Below are 20,788 nucleotides of genomic sequence, written 5' to 3'. Positions count from 1 at the left end.
TCCCGCTTCAGGGACATTCTCCAGAGGATTATAACCAAAACCATGAGGTCTGCTCTGTACTTCCATCCTAGGTAGCAGAGACCTGCTATAATCCCATCCACATCACAGGGGTTCCAGGCCTGTCTTTGGTAGGTAACTATACCACGTATGATCTCAAAGGGCCTCTGGACCATGTTTTGTGGGTCTGCCACAGCTAACACGCTGCTTCTGCTGGCAGGTGAAGGTGCCTGTGGATCACACCCCACGGACACCCTGAGGAGTGGGTTAAATCCTTGGGATTTTTGTCCCAGCACTTACTGCAGTTGCTTTGCTTCATCCTTGCCTCACTGTAAACAGCGCAGTTTCCTGAGTTCTGGGACAGATGGAGAGCTGGGCACAGGCCCGGGCCATCTCCCAGTTCCAATTATTGTCGGAACAACCCACTTTGGGAACAGCAAGGATGCTAGAACCACTGACAGTGCGCGCTGCCAACTGCATGCAGAGGGGCTGCTTCTGTTGCTTCCATGCCTAACAGGAAATAAAAGGCCTACTAAAACCACCTCTAGGATGCAAAGCCCCACTCAGAGCAGTGGTCTGGAGGGAGTAACTAGCAGTAAACTTAACCTCTTCTTTCCAACAATGGCAAATGGATAGAATTTTAAAGGCTGACTCCTATCAGTAGCCCTGGGCCACCTTTACAGCAAACCAAAGCCACTGGTAATTATGTCAAAAGTAAAGGATTCGGGGCGCCTGGGTGGCCCAGTCGGTTAAACATCCGACTCTTGATTTCAGCTCAGGTCATGATCTCAGGGTCCTGGGATCGATTGGGCTCTGCACACAGCAGGGAGTCTGCTTGAGGTTCTCTCTCCCTTCTCTCTCTCTGCCCCTCACCCCTCAAATAAATAAATCTTTAAAAAAAAGGGGGGAGCACCTGGGTGGCTCAGTCGTTAAGCGCCAGCCTTCAGCTCAGGTCATGATCCCAAGGTCCTGGGATCAAGCCCCGCATCAGGCTCCCTGCTCGGCGGGAAGCCTGCTTCTCCCTCTCCCACTCCCCCTGCTTGTGTTCCCTCTCTCGCGGTCTCTCTCTGTCAGATAAATAAATAAAATCTTTAAAAAAAAAACAAAACCATACCAATCCACCCTGCTCTGCTCACTGGAAGTGCAACAAATCTGGAGAAGGGATGCTCCAAAGCAGAGGACTCCTCTGTTAGCCATGGTCAGAGGTCCCTGGGATGCACCGGAAATCTTGGTTGAATGAATGAGCCAATGAAAGGGTAACGCTGAGACTCAAAGCAGAGAAACAGAGCTGGAAATGCCATTGGAGATTCCCAGGATCCCACTGAGAGACTAGTTCGGGCTTTATGTTTCCCAGACCGTTCCACTGTTTAGAGTGGTTTGTTTTTGTAAACATTGGATACACTGTCTCTCTATTCAGATAATCTGTGGTAACTTCAAGCCAGTAATACTGAGCTTCTGTTCTGTTTGCCCCAATACTGCAAAAGCATTCCAGGCGCAAAAGTCAGGAAAATACAATATTAGCTGCGGCTTCCTAAATGCTCTCTCTCTACAACCACATTCTTCCATTTACTCATTTGTTATCTTTGTGCACTCAACGGCCACCTTCCTGTACCCAAACTTTTCTTGTAATGGGCATCTGAATGTCTCAACTACAATGGCCCAGTTCATACAAATACTGTTATCATGACTAAAATTTCACTCATTTTACTTCAGAGCTTAGCTCCTGGGGATAGACATAGAGATGTCCTTGCTGCAAACTCAGTGCAGCCCATCAGCCGAGGTCACGAGCTGCAGACCAGCAGTGCTGTCCAGTCTCCCCAGCAACAGATGCGCGGGTCAGCAGGCCCACAGTACATGGACAGCCACTCCCCTCCTGTCCCAGACAATAAACCCAGCTCTTAGACACTTATTGCCATGGTTGCAGGCTTCTGAGATAGCCTTGTTTACATAATTACCTTTGGTAAACAGCCCTTTGCAAATCCAGCACACATTACTATTCCTTTTTTTTTTTAAGATAGAAAAACACTACAGTTGAGAAATATTGGCCAAACAGAATTTTTAAAAATTATTTTTAATTTTTTTTTGCTTTTCAGTTACAGCTACTTAAGAATGAAATGCTCCCCAGTCCCCACCCCACTCCACCCGACCGCCTCCACCATGGCCAATGCACAGCCTGCCAGAGGAACAGGGCAGCTCCAGGACATGTTGCTTATAGGATTTTGGATATTTCCCCCAACTAGAGTTGCACAGAAAACTGCTTGCAAAATCAGGAGCAGAATCCTAGGGTTCCAGTTACCAGTCTGCAGCTAGCATTATCCCTTTGTGCTTGGGCATCTCAAGTTCATTCTCAATTTAAATCCAGTAATAGGCTCGCTGGTAGGACCTCCAGCATTCACCTACAGTTGCATTTACACACAGGGTGGTGGGAAGAGATCAAAGTGGCTGAGTCTTCCTTTTGGCTTCCTTTCTACACCTCCATCCTTTTTGAATAAGGGGATACTCAGCTTCTTGTCTGACACCTCTGAACTAACAAATTGGGCCAGGTGGAGGCGGGCTGAGGGAGAGAAATAAGGGGGATAGAGGACCCCCAACAAGAAGTGGGGGAGGGAGAGGAATAAAGAGGTGGCAGCCAGTTTGCAATCAACGAGTTAAATTCCACTGCCAACCTATTGGGTCCCCAGGCTGTAGCAGCCCCATTCCCTCATTAAATCTGAGCCTCCTCTTCCAAATAGATCAGCTATCATTCAAGACACTTCCCACGGCTGGCGGTGAGGAATTTCTTCTGCCCCACATCTATCAATCACATCCCTCTTTGTCACAATGCTCACTTTCACAGGGCTCCAGAGAAAAACATTAAATGCAAACATGCTGCCAGTTCTTTAAGCAGAAATGAAATAAATCCATGATCATAAATATTCAATGAGCTTCCTGAATCCAGAAAGTATTTAGCTTCCTAAGAAAGATTTCCCTCCTTTCTCCTAGCCCACTGCCCCATTTTCACTGCATTCCAATTTGCCAATGCTTTTTTTCTCTCATCACGAATGCCAGAGGGCCACACAGCTGCTTGGTCTGTGATGCAATCTGTTTTCTTTTTAGAGCAAAAGGTCTATGAGGTTTGCTCTTGCTGTTTTCCTGAGGATTTACAACAAAGTCTCCTGGTACCAATATCCCCAAACCACTACATTCAGTTTCCTGACAGACAAAATATTCTAGAAGAGACCTGGCAAACAAAAGTCCCAGCCAGGACCTTATGCACAGCCCAACCAGAGACAGTCCACAGGCACCCAGAACCAGTGGTTAGGGAGCACCATCAATTATAATAACTCGCTTTGCTCCTACTGCTCAAAACCCTGTAGTGAAGAGAGGTTGTACTCACATCTGGGAGTCTGTCCTCCCCATTCTACATGGTGTTCTGTTGCTGGATAATTGCTGTCAATTCCTTCCCGGAGAGATCATTAGCTTCCTAGGGTTGTCACGCCCAGTGGGTCTGCAACAATTTACTCGCCTTTTTCCCTTGAGCTTCCTCTGCCAACTCTGGCCAAATCACATCTAAAAGCTTATTAAGACATCCACTCAGCTCACAATGTCTTGTGGCTTCCTAGTCTGCTCGTCACAGCTTCTGAAGGTCTTGGGTCTTCAGGTCTTGTCGAACTCCCTTCTGCCGGCAGAGGACCTGTAACACTGCCCTATCAAGAGTCAGGGAATAATTCACAAATGGGCGGAATGCTTTTGAATGATGCTCAGATGACAGAGAGATGAAGTTTGCATTCTGGCAGCAGTAATACCACGAAAAGAGATGAATGTGCATGTTGTAAGGGAGGGAGAATGCAGGCAGGGTCAAAACCTGTAAAGAACTGCCTTTATGTTAACAGGGAACAGCAGAGATCCAGACACTCCACCCTCCTCGGCAGAGAGTTCCAGCACCGTGACTGCAGCAGTACAGGAGTCAAGGGGCTGGGAGAGCAGCTGTTTCAATGTTTGTAAGCCCAGTTTGTCTCACAAATGCTCCTCTAAACAGAGTCTCAGTGGGGAGGGGGGAGGGAGGAGATAGGGAGAAAAGCTGTCAAGTTTTAATCAAGTGCTGTCAATGGCCCTAACCATCACAGGAGTGTCCTCCAGACCACTTGTTGAAGCAACAGAAAACTAACTCCCCAACTAGAGCGGTCACAGAAAGGAAGAGGGTTTTCATTTTGACTTGAGCCATATTACCACTTTTTCCTTATTTTGAAAGCCAGAATTGTTGGTCCTGAAGATGGGAATATTACTTTCAATGCAGACCCTCCAAGCACCCTCCCTGCTCAAGGCCTTGCCCCCATTTCCTTGAGGGTAACAGCTCTTATGGGCAACAGGCTGGGATTCTGCTTTGGCTATTATTTGGCTTATACCAAGGCGAGAATAGCCAGACTCAGGGCAGTGCATTACAGAGACTGAATTCCACTGGGCAGACAAAGTGCCAGTAGAATGATAAGCTTTTTTTTTTTTTTTTAAAGATTTTATTTATTTGACAGAGAGAGACACAGCGAGAGAGGGAACACAAGTAGGGGGAGTGGGAGAGGGAGAAGCAGGTTTCCCACTGAGCAGGGAGCCCGATGCGGGGCTCAGTCCCAGGACTCTGGGATCATGACCTGAGCCGAAGGCAGATGCCTAATGACTGAGCCACCCAGGTGCCCCGAGAAGCTTATTTTTAATACACAACAATCGTACTGGTTTATCCAAAAGTGATCACTGCTGGGATACTGCCATCATGGACTCCCAAGTGAGGTTAGAACAGGGAGCAATGTGACTCTCTCCCTACCTTAAAGAAACTGGCCCTGATAGGTCTTAATGAAGCCCCTAAGGCCAGGTGCCAAATGAGAAATGTAAACCGAATGTGACAACTATAAAGAAAGGAGTGGTTACTTTTCTCAAAACTTCTGGGACATTTCCTTTTTCTGAGAATAGTACCCCACATAATATTATCAATGGGGACAGTACAGCCCTGGCTGTTCACAAAGCCTGGGGTGCCCAAATGCTATGTGCAAAACGGACAACAGGGGCAGAACACCCTTTTGAGCAAGCCCATGACTCATTTTACACACCTCACTATAGCAAAGGAACACGTATGCTTATTTCTGGAGCCACGTGAAGTATACAGTACTTCTGAATCTGACAGTTACTGAATCGTTGAAATAATCCCCTCTGCAGGAGGCATACAGAGGCTGTTGCAGCAAAGGCTGAGTGACATCTGGAAACCTGTGACATACTCTACCATCAAGAAAAGCTGCTAACACATATAAAAATAGTATCAGAAGCCTAAGAATATCATTGAATAAAGTTATCATTGACAGAAAGCCTGTGGTATAGAGACCTCTTCTTTTTACATGGGACAATAGTTACTTGTTGACTGCCCAGCACTGCTAGATCACCAGAGCCTCCAAACTGGGGCTACCAAAATCACATATACTGATACCCACGTGCTCAAAATCCACACCAAGTCATCGCTGAGCCTTCTTTCCCTAGACAAAGCGATCAGGCCCTCATCTGTGCTCTTACAGTTTTCTATAAGCTCCTGTCATGGGCTGAGTTGTGTTCCCCTCCCCCAAATTCATACGTTGAGGCCCTGATCCTCAGTGTGACTACTTGGAAATAGTGCCTTTAGGAGGTAAATAAGATAAAGTGAGGTCATAAGGGTGGGGCCCTGATCTGATAGGATTAGTGTTTTTATAGGAGAGACATCAAAGAAAGTCCCTCCCCCTACTCTCTCTAATCATGCTCCTATCTGCCCCCCCCACACCCATTCTCAGAGGAAAGGCCATATGAAGACATAGCAAGAAACTGGCCACCTGCAAGCCAGGAAGAAAGTCCTTACTGAAAACCAAACCCTGCTGGACCTTGATCTTGGACTTCCAGCCTTGAGAACCATGAGAAAATAAATTTCTATTACTTAAGCCACTCAATCTATGGTATCTTGTCCTGGCAGCCTGAACTAAGACAGCTCCCCTCACGTGTAATGGCTGGCATGGGCTCAAGGTTGATTTTCCTGCTTAGACTAAACTCCTTGAGGACAGGAACCCTGTTTTGGTTATCTTGTATTCCAGTGCCTGGCTTGGTTCCTGGAATATAGTTAGCCTTTAATGTCTGTTAAGTGGATGATAGAAAAACTAAAAACTAATTGCTTTTTCTAGTCATTAACTCGTCTTCAGAAGCCTGTGGATCTCATGAGAAAAAGTGGAAATGTCTACCAAGTCAGCAAACCTTTTTCTCCTTCCCCCACAGATGAGGCAGGGTATGGCTCCTGAACCTCCATGAGATAATAAATGGATGTAGTCATTCTCCTCTCTCCCTCCCTCCCCAAAATAGAGGACCACGGCTCTGGGGAGAAGAATTACCAATCTGGAGACAGACCCTTCCCAGTGCTGCACATCCGTCAGCACTGCAAGCATTGGACAGCACCACAGCCACTCAAGAATTTTCTTTTCACTACCCTCAATCCCTGTTGGGTAAAACCACAAATGCTAAAGACAAACCAAAACAAACAATGCCAAATTATAATAAAAAAACAATCCCCACACAATAATCTACCTTCCATGGATACATTTCTTCCATCCACTTCTTAAATCTGCTTTGATCAGGCTTCTTTCTGCCTCCCAGTTTTCCCACTAAGCTGTTTGTTGTTGATGTTGTACTGTACTATGCATTTATTGAAGAGATGGGCACAAAGAAAGACAGAAACCCGGAGAGGGAGTTTTCTTGCTTAGTGTGCTAGGAGTGAAAGGAATCAGCAAAGTTCTCACAGAGAAGGGTAGGTGTGGGATGAGTGGTGGAGGATGTGTAGGATTTTGTTAGCTAGAGAAAGGGAGAGGAAATAGGCAGAAGAAACAGCAAGAGCAAAAAGGCATAGTCTGGAAGTGCATGTCATGAGTGGGAAAGACAAGCAAAGAGACTGTTGCACCTGAAGCTTGCAATACATGGGTGATGACCCAGAGATCACGTTGCAAAGTTGGGCTGTGAAAAAAATTTCATATCATGCCAAAGACACTGGTGTATCTTGCATTTGTGATGGGGAGCCCTAGAAGTCGGTAAGCACAAGAGAAACTAGTCATATTTTTACTCAACTTAGAATTCAAGATTTCCAAGAACTGGATTAATTATAATTATGGGTTCATGTTACACTTTGAAGACTGTATGCACATGGCTTTCTTTCTCATTCTTCCTTTGTATATTTCTTCTTTTATTCCCTTCCTTTCCTCTTTCCTCCTTTCTTTTTATTTTAATCAATAGATCTTATTTTTTAGATCAGTTTTAGATTTACAGAAAACTGAGCAGAAAATACAAAGGGTTTCCACGTACCCCCCCACCCCCTGCCAGTTTCCCCTATTATTAACATTTTGCATTGGTGTGGAAAATTTGTTACAATTGATGAGTCAATATTGATACATTATTATTAACTAAAGTCCATGGTTTACATTAGGGTTCCTTCTTTGTGTTGTATAGTTCTGTGGGTTTGGACAAATGTATAATGAGGTGTATGCACGATTATACTATCACACAGAATAGTTTCACAGGCCTAGTGCTCCACCTATTTATCCCTCCCTCCCCCCCCCCCAACTCCTGGCAACCACTGGACTTAATACTATCTTTATAGTTTTGCCTTCCCCAGAATGTCATGTAGTTGGAATCATACAGTATATAACCTTTTCAGTTGGCTTCTTTCACTTAGTAATATGCATTTAAGGTTCCTCCATGTCTTTTCATGGCTTGATAGCTCATTTTTGTTATCACTAAATAATATTCCATTCTACAGATGTACCACAGTTTGTTTATCCATTCACCTATCAAAGGATATCTTCATTGCTTCCAAGTTTTAGCAATTATGAATAAAGCTGCTATAAACATTCATGTGCAGGTTTTTGTGTGTCATACTTTTTTATCTCATTTGGTTAAATACTAAGGAATACCACTGCTAAATCATATGTTAGGAAAATGTTTAGCTTTGCAAGAAACTGCTATACCGTCTTCCAAAATGGCTATAATATTTTGCATTGCCACCAGCCGATTTTACATTGACCTAATTGCCAAATGCAGTGGTAACTTCCAATTCTTACCTTATGTGAGTTCTCTGTTGCATTAGGCACGGCTACCATTCCTTCATCACACTTCCTTCTCCTCTGGTTTCTGTAGCCCAGTCTCTCCTCATTCTCCTATCATCCCTTGAACTGTTTCTTTTTCTCATTCAAGGGCTCTTCATTCACTGGTCCCTTAAATGTTGCAGGTGCCTGAGATTCTATCCCTGACTGCCTTCTCCGCTCATCTTCTTCTCTAGAAAATCTGTTACCCACCTCCCCATCCCCCGCTGCTGCTGCTCACATGCCCCTCTGCTGCCTAGATACAGACTTCTTTAGCCTCAATCACTTTCTCTGAAGCTCCATATTTTAAGCACCCGACCATTTAAAGACATCGTACTTGGATGTCCCCTATCAACATGTTCACAACCAAATCATCATCCTTCTTTGAAACCCATTCCTTTTCCTATGTCCCCATTTTGGGGAGTGGCTCCACCTTTCATCTATCTGCCTATTTCCCTAATCTGGAACACTCCTCCCAATTCTCTGATTCTCCTTCCCCCACCCCCACATTCCATAAATTACCAAATCCTCCTGATTTGAGACAGTAATACACAGAGATAAAAATGAGAGTTTTGAGGGGTGCCTGGGCGGTGCAGTCGGTTAAGGGACTGACTCTTGGTTTCAGCTCAGGACATGATCTCAGGGTCGTGAGATCAAGCCCTGCATCTGGCTCCATGCTGTGTGGAGTCGGCTTGGGATTCCCTCTCCCTCTCCTTCTGCCCCTCTTGCTTGTGCTCGCATGCTCTCTCTAACAAATAAATAAATCTTTAAAAAAATGAGTTTTGAGATCAGATTCCTGGGGCTCAAATCCCGGCTCTGCCACTTACTTTGGGCAAGTTTCTAATGACTCTGAGCCTGTGTTCTCATGTGTAAAATAGAGTAACGGTTCTTACCTTATTGGGTTGTTGCAAAGATGAAATGAGATAATACACACACTATACAATGTCTGGCACATAGAAAGTGCTCAGTAAATATAAGCACAGCTGTGTGGTTGGTACTTAAATGTTCCTTGTCCTGTTCTCTCTTCTCTAGCTGCATGGCCACTGCTTTCATTCAGGATATCATCATTTCTTACCTGAACTATTGCAGTGGTCTCCAACTAGATGCTAATGATGTTTCCTGAAATTCTGCTTGTGATTATCTAAACTTGGAAATTGGGATAAGAAAGGTGAAGTAGTTTTCAGCTTGTGTAAGGGAGTCTGCTGCTGCAGATGAGTTTTTACCAAGGGAAAACTAGGCCAGACTAATGTTCAGGATTCTGACAGTGAGTGCTCTTTGGCTCAAAATGCAATAAAAGATAACTTTGTAGAAGTCAATATAACCTGTCCAGATAGTTGTTAGGGATTTATTAAACTTGACCCTCAGGAAAGATAGAGCCATTGAGCCAACAGTGTTAATTCTCTCTCCTCTGACTGGGCCTTAGAAGATCACTGTGCCAGTAAGAGAGAAGTTCCCCCTTCTGATGTGTCAGTGTTAGAGGAAGGAGAGTAATGAGAAACTTCTCCTCCAGTTTGTTTCAAGATGGCAAAGATGGAGTACAGACAGATGAGCTGCAATGCAGGAGGGTCATTAACTCTGTCTATCTGTCAAGCAATAGTCTGCTAGGTTGTGGCACTTATGTCTTCGGTGCCAATTATTTTGCCTTTGTCTATGGACCTCTCATCCTCTGTGCTTCTAGTCAAAGAGCCTTTTATGACCAGATCATATGGGGGCTATGGAGACTGCTAGTCACAGGACAGAAGTTCAAGTGCAGAAGCTGCCTCCCATGGTAGTCTCCCTGTCTCAAGTCCTCCCCACCCCCTCCCCACCTCAATATATGTGATCACTCTCAGAATGCTCTTTTCACAACAAATGTGATCGTGCTTCCCCTTTGCTTATAACCCTCAGTGCCTCACGTTCCCCCAGAACAAAGTCCAGCGAGACACAAATCCACACATGGCCTGGTCTTACCTCTATTTCCAACCACCTGCTCTGCTGGCACCCCACCCACCCATTCTGCACCCTGGCTTCGCCACACAGGTACTCACAACCTTAAAAGCACCACCCTGCCCTTTCAGCTTACAATGCTCTTTAGATCTTTTCCAAACTCCTTCTCATCCTTCAAACCTGATTCAAAGTGTCCTCTCAGATGATTCCTCCAATGCTACTCCACCCTCCAGGTTCCTAAGGCCCAAATCCCAAGGGCCCTGAGCTCAAATCCCAGCTTGACTACTTGTGTTGGGCAATGTATTTAATAAATCTAGGTTCATTTCCTCGTGTATAAAATAGGAAGAATAACAGTTTTTACGCATTGGGTTGCTGCAATCATGGAATGAGGCTGATACAAAATAATGTAACTTTTAAATCTCTCTGTAAGTATTTACCAAACTGGACTGCAATTGTGTGATGTCAGTATTCTTGGCCTCTCCTCCTCCCTTCCAATTAAAAAGCCTTCTCCATTTAGCAGCTCTTCTAAGGACACTGTCCCAGAGAGGCTCCTGGGCTCTAGGATGCAGAATTAAAGGACAGTCAGCAGAGAAAGGAAAGGAAAAGGTTGACTTGCCAAGGGAGGCCAAGCTAGTCTGTATAACAAAGAGCTGGGAGAGTGAGCAAGTAGTGCCATGCCAAATGCAGGACGGAATAAGAGTTTCTGGAGGCTGCTGGTAAACAACAGGCTTCTAAACATTGTGGAATGTGAGAGAATTAGGGCGGGGAAAGGGGATATGAAAATTGTTACTGAGAGTTTGTGAATTGAGTTTCCTTTAATTTTTTAAGAGCAACAAGTAAAGATTACTACTTATTAAAAAATTACTTTTGGTCCTTGGATTATGATTATTTGAAGATGTCCATACAAATACTAGACCACAAGAGACTGAAATTCTTTGGGGTTACCCTTGTTTACAATGTCTTTGCTCTCAGACTCAGCTTCTCTAATACAGGGGCTGTGTCTCATTCCTTTCTGTAAATCCAATGCAAGCACACAGCCTGGTATATGGCTTATGAGAATACATACTTGCTGAACAAATAAACACATCTATGCTTATACAACTGGATCATAGACTCCTATGAGCAAGTCAATGCTCTTATTTTTCCATGGGTCCAAATAAATCAGTTGAATGGTGGTCCCCAAAAAGGTATGTCCATGTCCTAACCCCCAGAGCCTGAGTGTTAAATTATATGACGAAAGATATATTATGTTAAGGATCCTGAGAACAGCTGGTTATCCTGGATTATCTGGGTGGGTCCTAAATGCAAGCATATGAATCCTTAGAAGAGGAACAGAGGGAGTTTTAAGACAGAAGAAGAGGAGGGCGTGTGACCCCAGAGGCAGAGATTAGAGTGATGAGGCCACATGCCACCTGGACCCATCAGAGGACAGATGAGGAAAGGAAGAATTATCCCCAAGAGCCCCCACAGGGAGTACAGCCCAGCTGACACCTTGATTTCAGACTTCTGGCCTCCAGAATGTGAGAGAATAACTTCCTATTGTTTTAAGCCATCGAGTTTATGGTGATTTGTTACAGTAGCCACAGGAAAGTCACACAAATGCCTTATACATAATGGATGTTCAATAACTCTTTGTCAATTACCTGTCAGGGGTCACTTACAATCACAAGCTGTGCTTCCTTTTCAAAGTCACTCACCCACACTTGCATGGCCAAGAGCCAGGACTCTACTATGTCACTTCAACACTTGTGATGCTGTTGTAACCAAGGGATCCTTCACTACTGTCTCAGGGACAGTCAGGTTCCAGGGGCTAAGTGTCTACTGACTACATATTCCAATAGAATGTTCTTTACTCATTCTTTCAGGAAGGAGACGGTACAGTAGGGAAGCACTTGATAATGAACTGGAGGGTGGAGAGCCACCCTCACTGGGGTCTCTCCAGCTGGCCGCCAACTCAGGCTGAGTACGCAGCGGTTGACCTGCAGGAAACACTGCTGAACTGAAAGACAGCCATGTTAGATTTTCAGTTCCCAATTCTGAACCACAGTACTCACACACGCACGCACGTGCATACACATACCCCAATCATAAAGTTGCTCTGCCAGCCAAGAACTAAGTGAATGCAACTCTGCAGACATACTTTCAAATATGGTAAAAGGAAGTCTGAGATTAACATGAGTATCTACTCAGAAGTAAAAATCCCAAGTGTCTACTCACAGTGACTTGCCACTATAATTTCAGCATTTTTTTCCCTACTATGTCCCTCAGGGAACAGAGGCCTTCCTCAAAGGCTTTCTCTCAAAGCTTCTCTCAAAGCTGGAGGAGGTCTCCCAGTTGGCAAGGCCATGACCCTTGCAGGAGACCACTCACACACACAGATTGCTTCTCCTTATCAAAGTCTGCTCTGTGGTCTTCCAGAAATTATTGTTTTTAAGTCTGCTGGACCCAGTTTTCAGACGAGTGATTCCATTTTGATCAATTGTTCTGTCAATGAAGTATTAACATAATATCCATCTGCTACTACGATAGAGATGATAGAGACTATGATGCATGTCACCCCTCCCTCCCAACTCCCATTTACCCTAATCCACATGACTTTCTGCAATAGCTCTTTCAAAATCTGCAACTTTCAGCAAGCATGACTGAGTTAGATGTGATTTGATAGTAATACTGTCCATCACCTACAAAAGGAGACAACCAGTGTTCTGGAAATGCTGGTACTACATCAACTGTTTCTACACCACTGTTTGCAAAAGACTATACACACATGGATTTCCCATCTCAATTCCCTTTTAAGAGTGGTTGAGGTAGAAGTAGATAGAAGCAAGGGGAGAAGATTATTTAAACACTCCACCCACAGAGGGGCGCCTGGGTGGCTCAGTTGGTTAAGCAACTGCCTTCGGCTCAGGTCATGATCCTGGAGTCACTGGATCGAGTCCCGCATCGGGCTCCCTGCTCGGCAGGGAGTCTGCTTCTCCCTCTGACCCTCCCCCCTCTCATGTGCTCTCTCTCTCTCATTCTCTCTCTCTCAAATAAATAAATAAAATCTTAAAAAATATATATATTAAAAAAATAAACACTCCACCCACAGAGTGTGCTTCATGACTTTGGGCAAGTTATATAACTTTCTTGGGCTTTAATGTCCTCATCTGTAAAATGGGGATAATAGTGGTAGCTACTGGCTTCATCAGGCAGCTAAAAGAATTACCTGTGGGTGTAGATGACAAGCATAGCACCTGGCACAGAGTAAGCACTCAGGAAAAAGAAAATTGGGGGGGGGGGCAGTGAAGCAAGGGTTATTAAGCGATAGCAAAGTGATAGTACAAAGCTCCCAAGGAGGGAGGGGACCCAAAGGGGTTGCCCAGCACTCAGGAAATATTAATTGTGCACATGCACATGTATAAAGTCAACCAGAAGCTAAATTCTTCAATTAGATTTCCAAATCCTTCCCATCATTTAATCCTTCCATCTTTTCTTTATAGTTCCCAAGGGCTGCCCCAGGGAGAGCTTGGTCCCTTGGCCTTACTCAAAACACAGCATGACACAGCATTTGGCTTCAGCACAGAACTTTGCTGGGATCAAGTGTCCCTGGAGGAGGGGAATTAGGACTTCAAGTAGAGCTGGCCACCAGGGAGGCTCTGCAGCCTCTCCCCATACTCGGGCCATCAAATACCGACAATCAGACATGTGCATGCTTGAAAAGATGGACCCTGACCTGGCAGACTCTGCATCCCAGGAAGGTGAGGACCTATTTATTAGGTGGAGGGCAAGCTTCAGGGGAATGCTCAGCCAGAAGTCAGCTCTTCTCACATTCAGCCTCTCTCTACCCATGGTTATTTCCCAGCTCAGACTTTCTCTCAAACTGGTTATTGTTCATATTTTAAGTTTCAGTCATAGATTAACCATGAGCAAATTTGATCCAAATTCTTTTGCTAATAATTATATCACATGACAAACACATGCAGTTGTCATCAGCATCAGTTATGGTGCATTATTTGAAATTAAAATTCTACCACATCTTTACAAGGAGAAGAGGTTCCTATAGTGAAGGCTGCAGGAACAGAAATGACACCGACCTTGAATTGCTTATTATATGCCCAAATTAGCACCAGAGATATTTATCCCCAAGAGTTTTAAACAATCTTAAAATAATTAGGTCTCTCAGGAATTTCTCATTATTATCATAGTCAAATTATTTCCACAATGAAAATATATTTAATTAGTTGAGCTTCAGCAGTCTTCAGGAACAGGGTCAACCTGAGAAATTACAAAGCAGGAGACCCTCTGTGTAAAGTCCCAGGTGAAGCCTGTGCCCTCCATCTTCTGATGGTTTTCTCACGGAATGAGGCTGTGATTCTCTTCAGCAAAGGGTGTGTCTGGATTCGCTATAAGTGAAGCTTTCATTCCCAAGCTTCCATCTATCTTCTTTGGGACTCAGTCCTTGGGAAGAATCTAGACCCCCTCCAGCCTTTCTCTGTGGGGGAGGGGGTTCCTCCCCAAACCCTGGGCAAGGACAGTTCCATGTGTTTTCTGCCTTTGGGCAGATCGCCTCTTTGATGGTCATTTATATCTAGCCCAATGTCCAAACAAAGAGCGTGGTGGGAAGAGGGCAATAGAGAAAAAAGAAGGAGAAAGGGGAGGAATGCTGGAGGAAGGACAACATGAAAAGACAATTAGCAAACCAGAGGGAGGATGCAGCTACTGACAAGAAGAAGGGGGTGGAGGGGAGCACACTAAAATGCAATCCCTTCCAATCCCCACCCCTCCCCAAACTAGAAATGTTCCACCCAGCTGAATCTCTGCTCACTGGGGGATTTTTTTTTAAGGTTTTATTTATTCATTTGACAGAGAGAGAGAGAGAGAGCACAAGCAGGGGGGAACAGCAGAGGGAGAAGCAGGCTCCCCGCTGAGCAGGGAGCCCGATGACGTGGGGCTCAGTTCCAGGACCCTGGGATCATGACCTGAGTTGAAGGCAGATACCCAACCGACTGAGCCACACAGGAACCCGGGGCTTTGTTAAATTAATGCAGGGATTCCTTGATAGAATATATGTATTACAGGGATGCCTGTAATACATATGTGTATGTGTATATAGCCATTCTTTCTTTTTAAAATTTAAAATATACAGAGAAGTGTACAAATAAGTGTATAGTGTGTTGAACTTTTAGAAACAGAACAGACCTGTGTAACTAGCACCTTGGTCAACAAAACAAATCACCAGTATCCCAGAAACCCCCCTCATGCACGTCTAATTCTACCTTCACCCCCAAGAGTAACCACTCTCCTCATTTTTAACATCATGGATCAATTTTGCCTATTTTTGAAATTTTTTTAATGGACTCAAATAGGATGTATCCATGTATCCTTTTCTGCCTGATTTCTTTCATTCCACATTTTATTTGTGAAATTCATCCATACTGTTGCTTATAGTTCTACTCCAATCATTCGCATGGCTATGTAGTGTTCCATTGTATGAATATTCCACAATTCATTTATCCATTCTTCTATTGATGGGCTTTGGGGTGGTTTTATATTTTGTGTACTGAAAACAGTGTGGCTATGAACATTCTTACATGCATATCTTTTCGTGAAGACACATATGCCATGTCTACCTAGGAGTGGAATTGTTGGGTCATAGGCATGCATGTGTATGTTCAAATTTAGCAGATGTTTCTATGCATATTTCTCACAATCACATGTATCTATGGGTCTGTGTGAATCATATAAGGCACATGAGAGTCCCAGGGCAGGAGTGCTGGGTACTGGGTTTCTGTCTATTCCTTATGACTGTGAGAGGTCATCTATGCCTTCAAAAAGTCGTGTAAGAAGAACAAATCTTTAACTCTAGTTTGCTTTTATTTTTTTTATAAATATGTTACAGAGCAAAAGAACTATCACTGCCTGAATATCATTAACTGAAAAATTGCTGGCAGACAAGGCTGACCCCGGACAGCACAGCCCTCTGCTCTAGGTCAACAGCAGCCTGGCCCCCTTCCACCAAAGAAGTGACTCAACTCCACCCATGGGCCCATATCAAATGCCCAATGGATGGAAAGAAGAGGACACCAAGAACAGCATTTCATTAGTTCATGACTAGTTTTTATCAAATTAGGCTTAAAAAGCAGTTGGATGTATTCCAATGATGAGAGATGAAAATGGAAATGGAAGCATAATTATTACTATGTAAATCATATGCTCACCGGCCCACACATTGAGACTCAGGATCACACTACTTTATAAAACACTGCATGCCACTAGACAATTTTATGAAAATGATAACAAAGCTCCAAAGGATGATAGTGTCTGGCAGAGTGACCACACATAGAAAGTGCCCAATAAACTATTATTGATGTTAAGGTTCACAGAAATAGTAGAAACTGACTCCTAGCAAATGCACCTTTTGACATCCCCGGGATACACTCATCAACTATTTCTATTAGACCCACTAAAGAACATAACTTCTATATAATATATAAGGAGTTACACAGGTGAGGTTTCCTGTTCAGTCAAAAGGGGGAAATCCTGCCATAAAAGAAGACATATTGATAAGCAGAAAAACAGGGATGGCAAGAGTTGTGTCCAGAGTTCCTGAGGATAAGCTGTCAGGCAGCTGCTGCCAGGGAGCCCTTGTCTGCTGAGAATCAGGTGAGCAGGATGCCCAGCCCAACTCCCCCAGGGCCTGGGAAAAAGACACCATGCTTGATGGCTTCCCACCTTACCCCTTCATCCTCAGGTATGGGCAAACACATTAACACTGGGGCTACAGGCCAAAGAGGCAGGTCCCATCAGCATGCCTCTGAAACTGCTCAGCATGCAGCTCCCCAGAGCTGGCAGGAGGAGGGTGTGATAATGCTGGTTTCCCACCTCCGAGATCCACCTCTTGCCAGAACAACCCTTGCCCCCTCCACCTGCCTCAGTTTGTTGCTGGAACGCATCCTATGTAATCTCCCAAATAACAAGTTCTAACAGGATCTTCCTAGTTATTAGTTTTAGCAATGCGAATGGTACTCCATAAATCAGAAATTTCCTTGAAAGTAATATTTCAGGGGTGACAGTTCAAAATTTAACCTATAATTACCAAGGACTGAAGAAAGACTGACTGCAGGGGGTATTCCTTTAATGGTCCTTGGCACTGTTCCTCTTGGTGAATGTCAATCACAGTGAGAAAAGATTCTACATAATAAGGGCTTCCCTCTGTTGTTTCTTTTCTTTTTCTTTCTTTCTCTCTCTCTTTCTTTCTCTTTCTTTTTTCTCTTTTCTCTCTCTTTTCTTTTTTTGCTTTTACTTTTTCCTAATTGTAGTTTGATGCAATTTTAAAAAATTATCACACTGCTTTCAGCTTTTTTAAAATAGTGGGGTTTTTTGTTTTTTTTTTTTTAAAGATTTTATTTATTTTTGACAGAGTGTACAAGCAGGGGAAGCAGCAGGCAGAGGGAGAGGGAGAAGCAGGCTTCCGCTGAGCAGGGAGCCCGATGTGGAGCTCCATCCCAGGACCGGGAGATCATGACCTGAGCCAAAGGCAGACGCTTAATCATCTGAGCCACCCAGGCGCCCCTAACATGGTGTTTTAAGAACATCATTGGCTTGCTGTACTGTTCCTTTCTCAGAAATTATTTACGTATGTATAAATTATTTACATATGTATAAAATACTGACTAGTATTACCTCCCTTAAATTTTGATGGCTTTGCTGGGTGTTAAAAATCAGCTGCTAAAAATCAGTTGGTTGGGCGCCTGGGTGGCTCAGTCGTTAAGCGTCTGCCTTCGGCTCAGGTCATGATCCCACGGTCCTGGGATCGAGCCCCGCATCAGGCTCCCTGCTCAGCGGGAAGCCTGCTTCTCCCTCTCCCACTCCCCCTGCTTGTGTTCCCTCTCTCGCTGTGTCTCTCTCTGTCAAATAAATAAATAAAATCTTTAAAAAAAAAAAAAAAGAAAGAAAAATCAGTTGGTTAACATTAGAGTCAGATAAATTTAGGATCCATTCCTTACTGGTTATTTAACCAGTAGAAGCTACTTAACTTCTCTGAGTATCAGCTGCTTCCTTTGTAAAATGGACATATTATCTATTTGTGATAGAATGGTGATGAACATTAAATAAGATAGTGTGAAATAAGATAATAGAAACATTATGTTGTAGAAATAAGATAACGAATCTAGAACGTACATAGATACCAACTTTTAGTAATGACTATTATTAATGCTATTACAGGAATTAAACAACCAAGTTTGACTCTGGTTCAATATTGCTTTCCTCAAGAGTTAGTCCACCTTTTAGGATTTGAGACACTTGGAAGAACCTGGCCTCCGTGAACCCTTTGAATGTTCTGTCACACACACACACACACACCCTTTGAATGTTCTTTCATCTTGTAAATAAAGTCTCGCGGAGACCCCTGTTTTGAACACTTGTCTGTACCCCTTCATTATTCTCTTGACTTCACCTTGTCAGCCACTGCTGCTCCAACCAGAACTACCGACCATAGACCTACACAGCATCTCAACTGGGATGCAGTTTCTTTGACACCACAGAGTGGGACTACCTCAGGACACCTCTTGGCATGACCTACAGGTGTGGAAAGTACACACAGATGGAGCCACCCTGCGACTTGCCATAGGGACATTTTGTGGACACGTTCCAGAATCCTGAACTCCAAGTTCCCCCTGAACTTTCTGAACCCCCAAAGCAACTTTGACTTGCTAAAGGAGAGCTGCCTCTTCTTGCCTAGAGACCAAAGACCTCACCTGAGGCAACTGCCTCATAAGTGATGCTCCCCTTCCTCAAAATCCACCTACCCTAGCCGATAATTAGTGTCAGGTCTCAGCACCACTCTGTGAGGAAACAGAGTCCCTGTTCTTGCAGGAACAAGCTTCAAAGCGAAAGACTTTCAGTTTCCACTGTTCTGTACTGATGGAACTGAGGGAACACATGGGTGAGGGAAGGTCAATGGGAAGATGTCCAGTTAGACTGATGAGAATGTATCAACACAAAAGCACTCCCTTGTAAGTTGTGGCTTAGTGTCTGGCACAGACACCTGAAGCTGGCTCCTTGAAGCCTGGGCACAATAATGGCCTACAGAGACTAACAGACATGCTGGGACAGCAATGGGAGAATATTGAGGGAGGAGTCAAAAGGCAAAAGATGGGTGTGCTAGACTGGATTTATTATAAGAGAACCAAAGAACTCCCTATCTGAACATGATCCCAGGAAAGCCAAGAGTTCACTTCCTTCACTAAAGGGATAAGGGCACTAGTGAGGGGGATGGCATCATGGAGAAGTCCAGTCGTTCTGTTCTCTGTTGACTGGAGTGGACTGTAGGAGATGCTGCCATAGTATAAGGCTCTTTTGAATTAATGGGAGATGACAGAATTCCAAAATAGCAGAGGCCAGGCTGTGACAACTATCAGAGGCTAGGTGGACATGAATACCATAATTGCCAGCAAGGCCCCAGTGGCAAACAAGGGCCTTTCTGTGGCAATGCTGATTGGCCATGGGCAAGATGGGAAGACAACTGACTAGGATATTACCTGACTTGCATAAAAAAAGACTGATCTGAGATCAGAAGGCTGATACCAGCTGCTGTAATTCAAAGGTTTAAAGGCCACTGGCTGAGAAGAGACTAGGTCTTCTCCGGAAAGGACCCTGCAATACCACCACACAGCTCATATGATAAAGATTTCATTGATCCTTCTACAAAAGGACCTGGACCCACTTACTAGGATTGTTGGCACTGGGGAAAGTGGAATGCCAGATTTTTCATGTTGGCTATAGGTCTAAGCTGACTCTGATCCCACAGAACCAAAATGGTAGTTCTCCAATTGAAGCAGAGGCTTAGGGAGTCCAGGTGATAAAGCTGTCACCATGTCTACTTCATAGTGGGTCCACAGAAGCATCTTGTGGTTATTTCATATAGATATACCTAGAAACTGGCAGAACCCACATAATGGTTCCCTGTGGAAGAGTCAGGATACTCTCTCTGTAGAATAGGAAGATACATAGATGTTATTTTTCTTGTACCTGTAAAGCAAAACATAGTATTTTGTTCCTAGAATAATAGTTGACAGTATATATTCCTTTACAAGACTGTATGAAGGAACATTCACATTACATTTGCCTTTTGTCATATCTGATATTACTTACATGTCCAGTAATTTTGTCCAGTATCAGGCAAGCTGAATGTAAGATACCATAAAAAGTCCACGAAAAATACATGTTTGGCAATTCGAGATTCAACAGTTAGAAGATACTCATTTGGGCAAATGAAATCCCCACTCTCCCTACAAAGTTACCATTTTTTAATGAGGAGAAATACAAATTTGTTAGACAAATAGGAAGAAAAAAAATGACACCAACTTCTGAAATTGTAATTAAAAGCTATAATTAGGAATGCCTGCAGTTCATTTTTAACTTTATAGGGGAAGGTTGTGGAGTGAAGTGATTTAGCACTGAATTACTTACACTGATGATCTTAAATAATTTTAGGTGTTAGAGCTGATCCAAACAATGACACACAAAAAAATTCTTAAGTTTAAAGAACCATATCCTACTCTTACTTATTCCTTATTTGCCTCCACAGTGCTTTGCACAAAGATACTCATTAAACACTTGGTGAGACAAAGAATCCTAAAATTTATATAGACCCACAAAAGATCGGTAATAGTCAAAGCAATCTTGAAAAAGAAAAGCAAAGCTGGAGGCATCAGAATTCTGGACTTCAAGTTATATTTCAAAGCTGCAGTAATCAAAACAGTATGGTACTGGCA

General features: G+C 43.8%; 1 protein-coding gene across 7 annotated transcripts in view; it reads right to left on the bottom strand.

The window, feature by feature from the left end:
• ANKRD6 (ankyrin repeat domain 6) overlaps nt 1-20,788 on the bottom strand; it is a 186,405-nt gene that overhangs the window by 70,738 nt on the left and 94,879 nt on the right. The gene's annotated exons all lie outside the window — the stretch shown is intronic.

This window comes from Leptonychotes weddellii, chromosome 8 (genome assembly GCF_054177405.1).
Source record: "Leptonychotes weddellii isolate Sample4059 chromosome 8, ASM5417740v2, whole genome shotgun sequence".
In the NCBI taxonomy this organism is placed as follows: domain Eukaryota; kingdom Metazoa; phylum Chordata; class Mammalia; order Carnivora; family Phocidae; genus Leptonychotes; species Leptonychotes weddellii.
The sequence above is the reverse complement of the archived record's forward strand: the minus strand, read 5'-3'. Positions and strand labels throughout refer to the sequence as shown.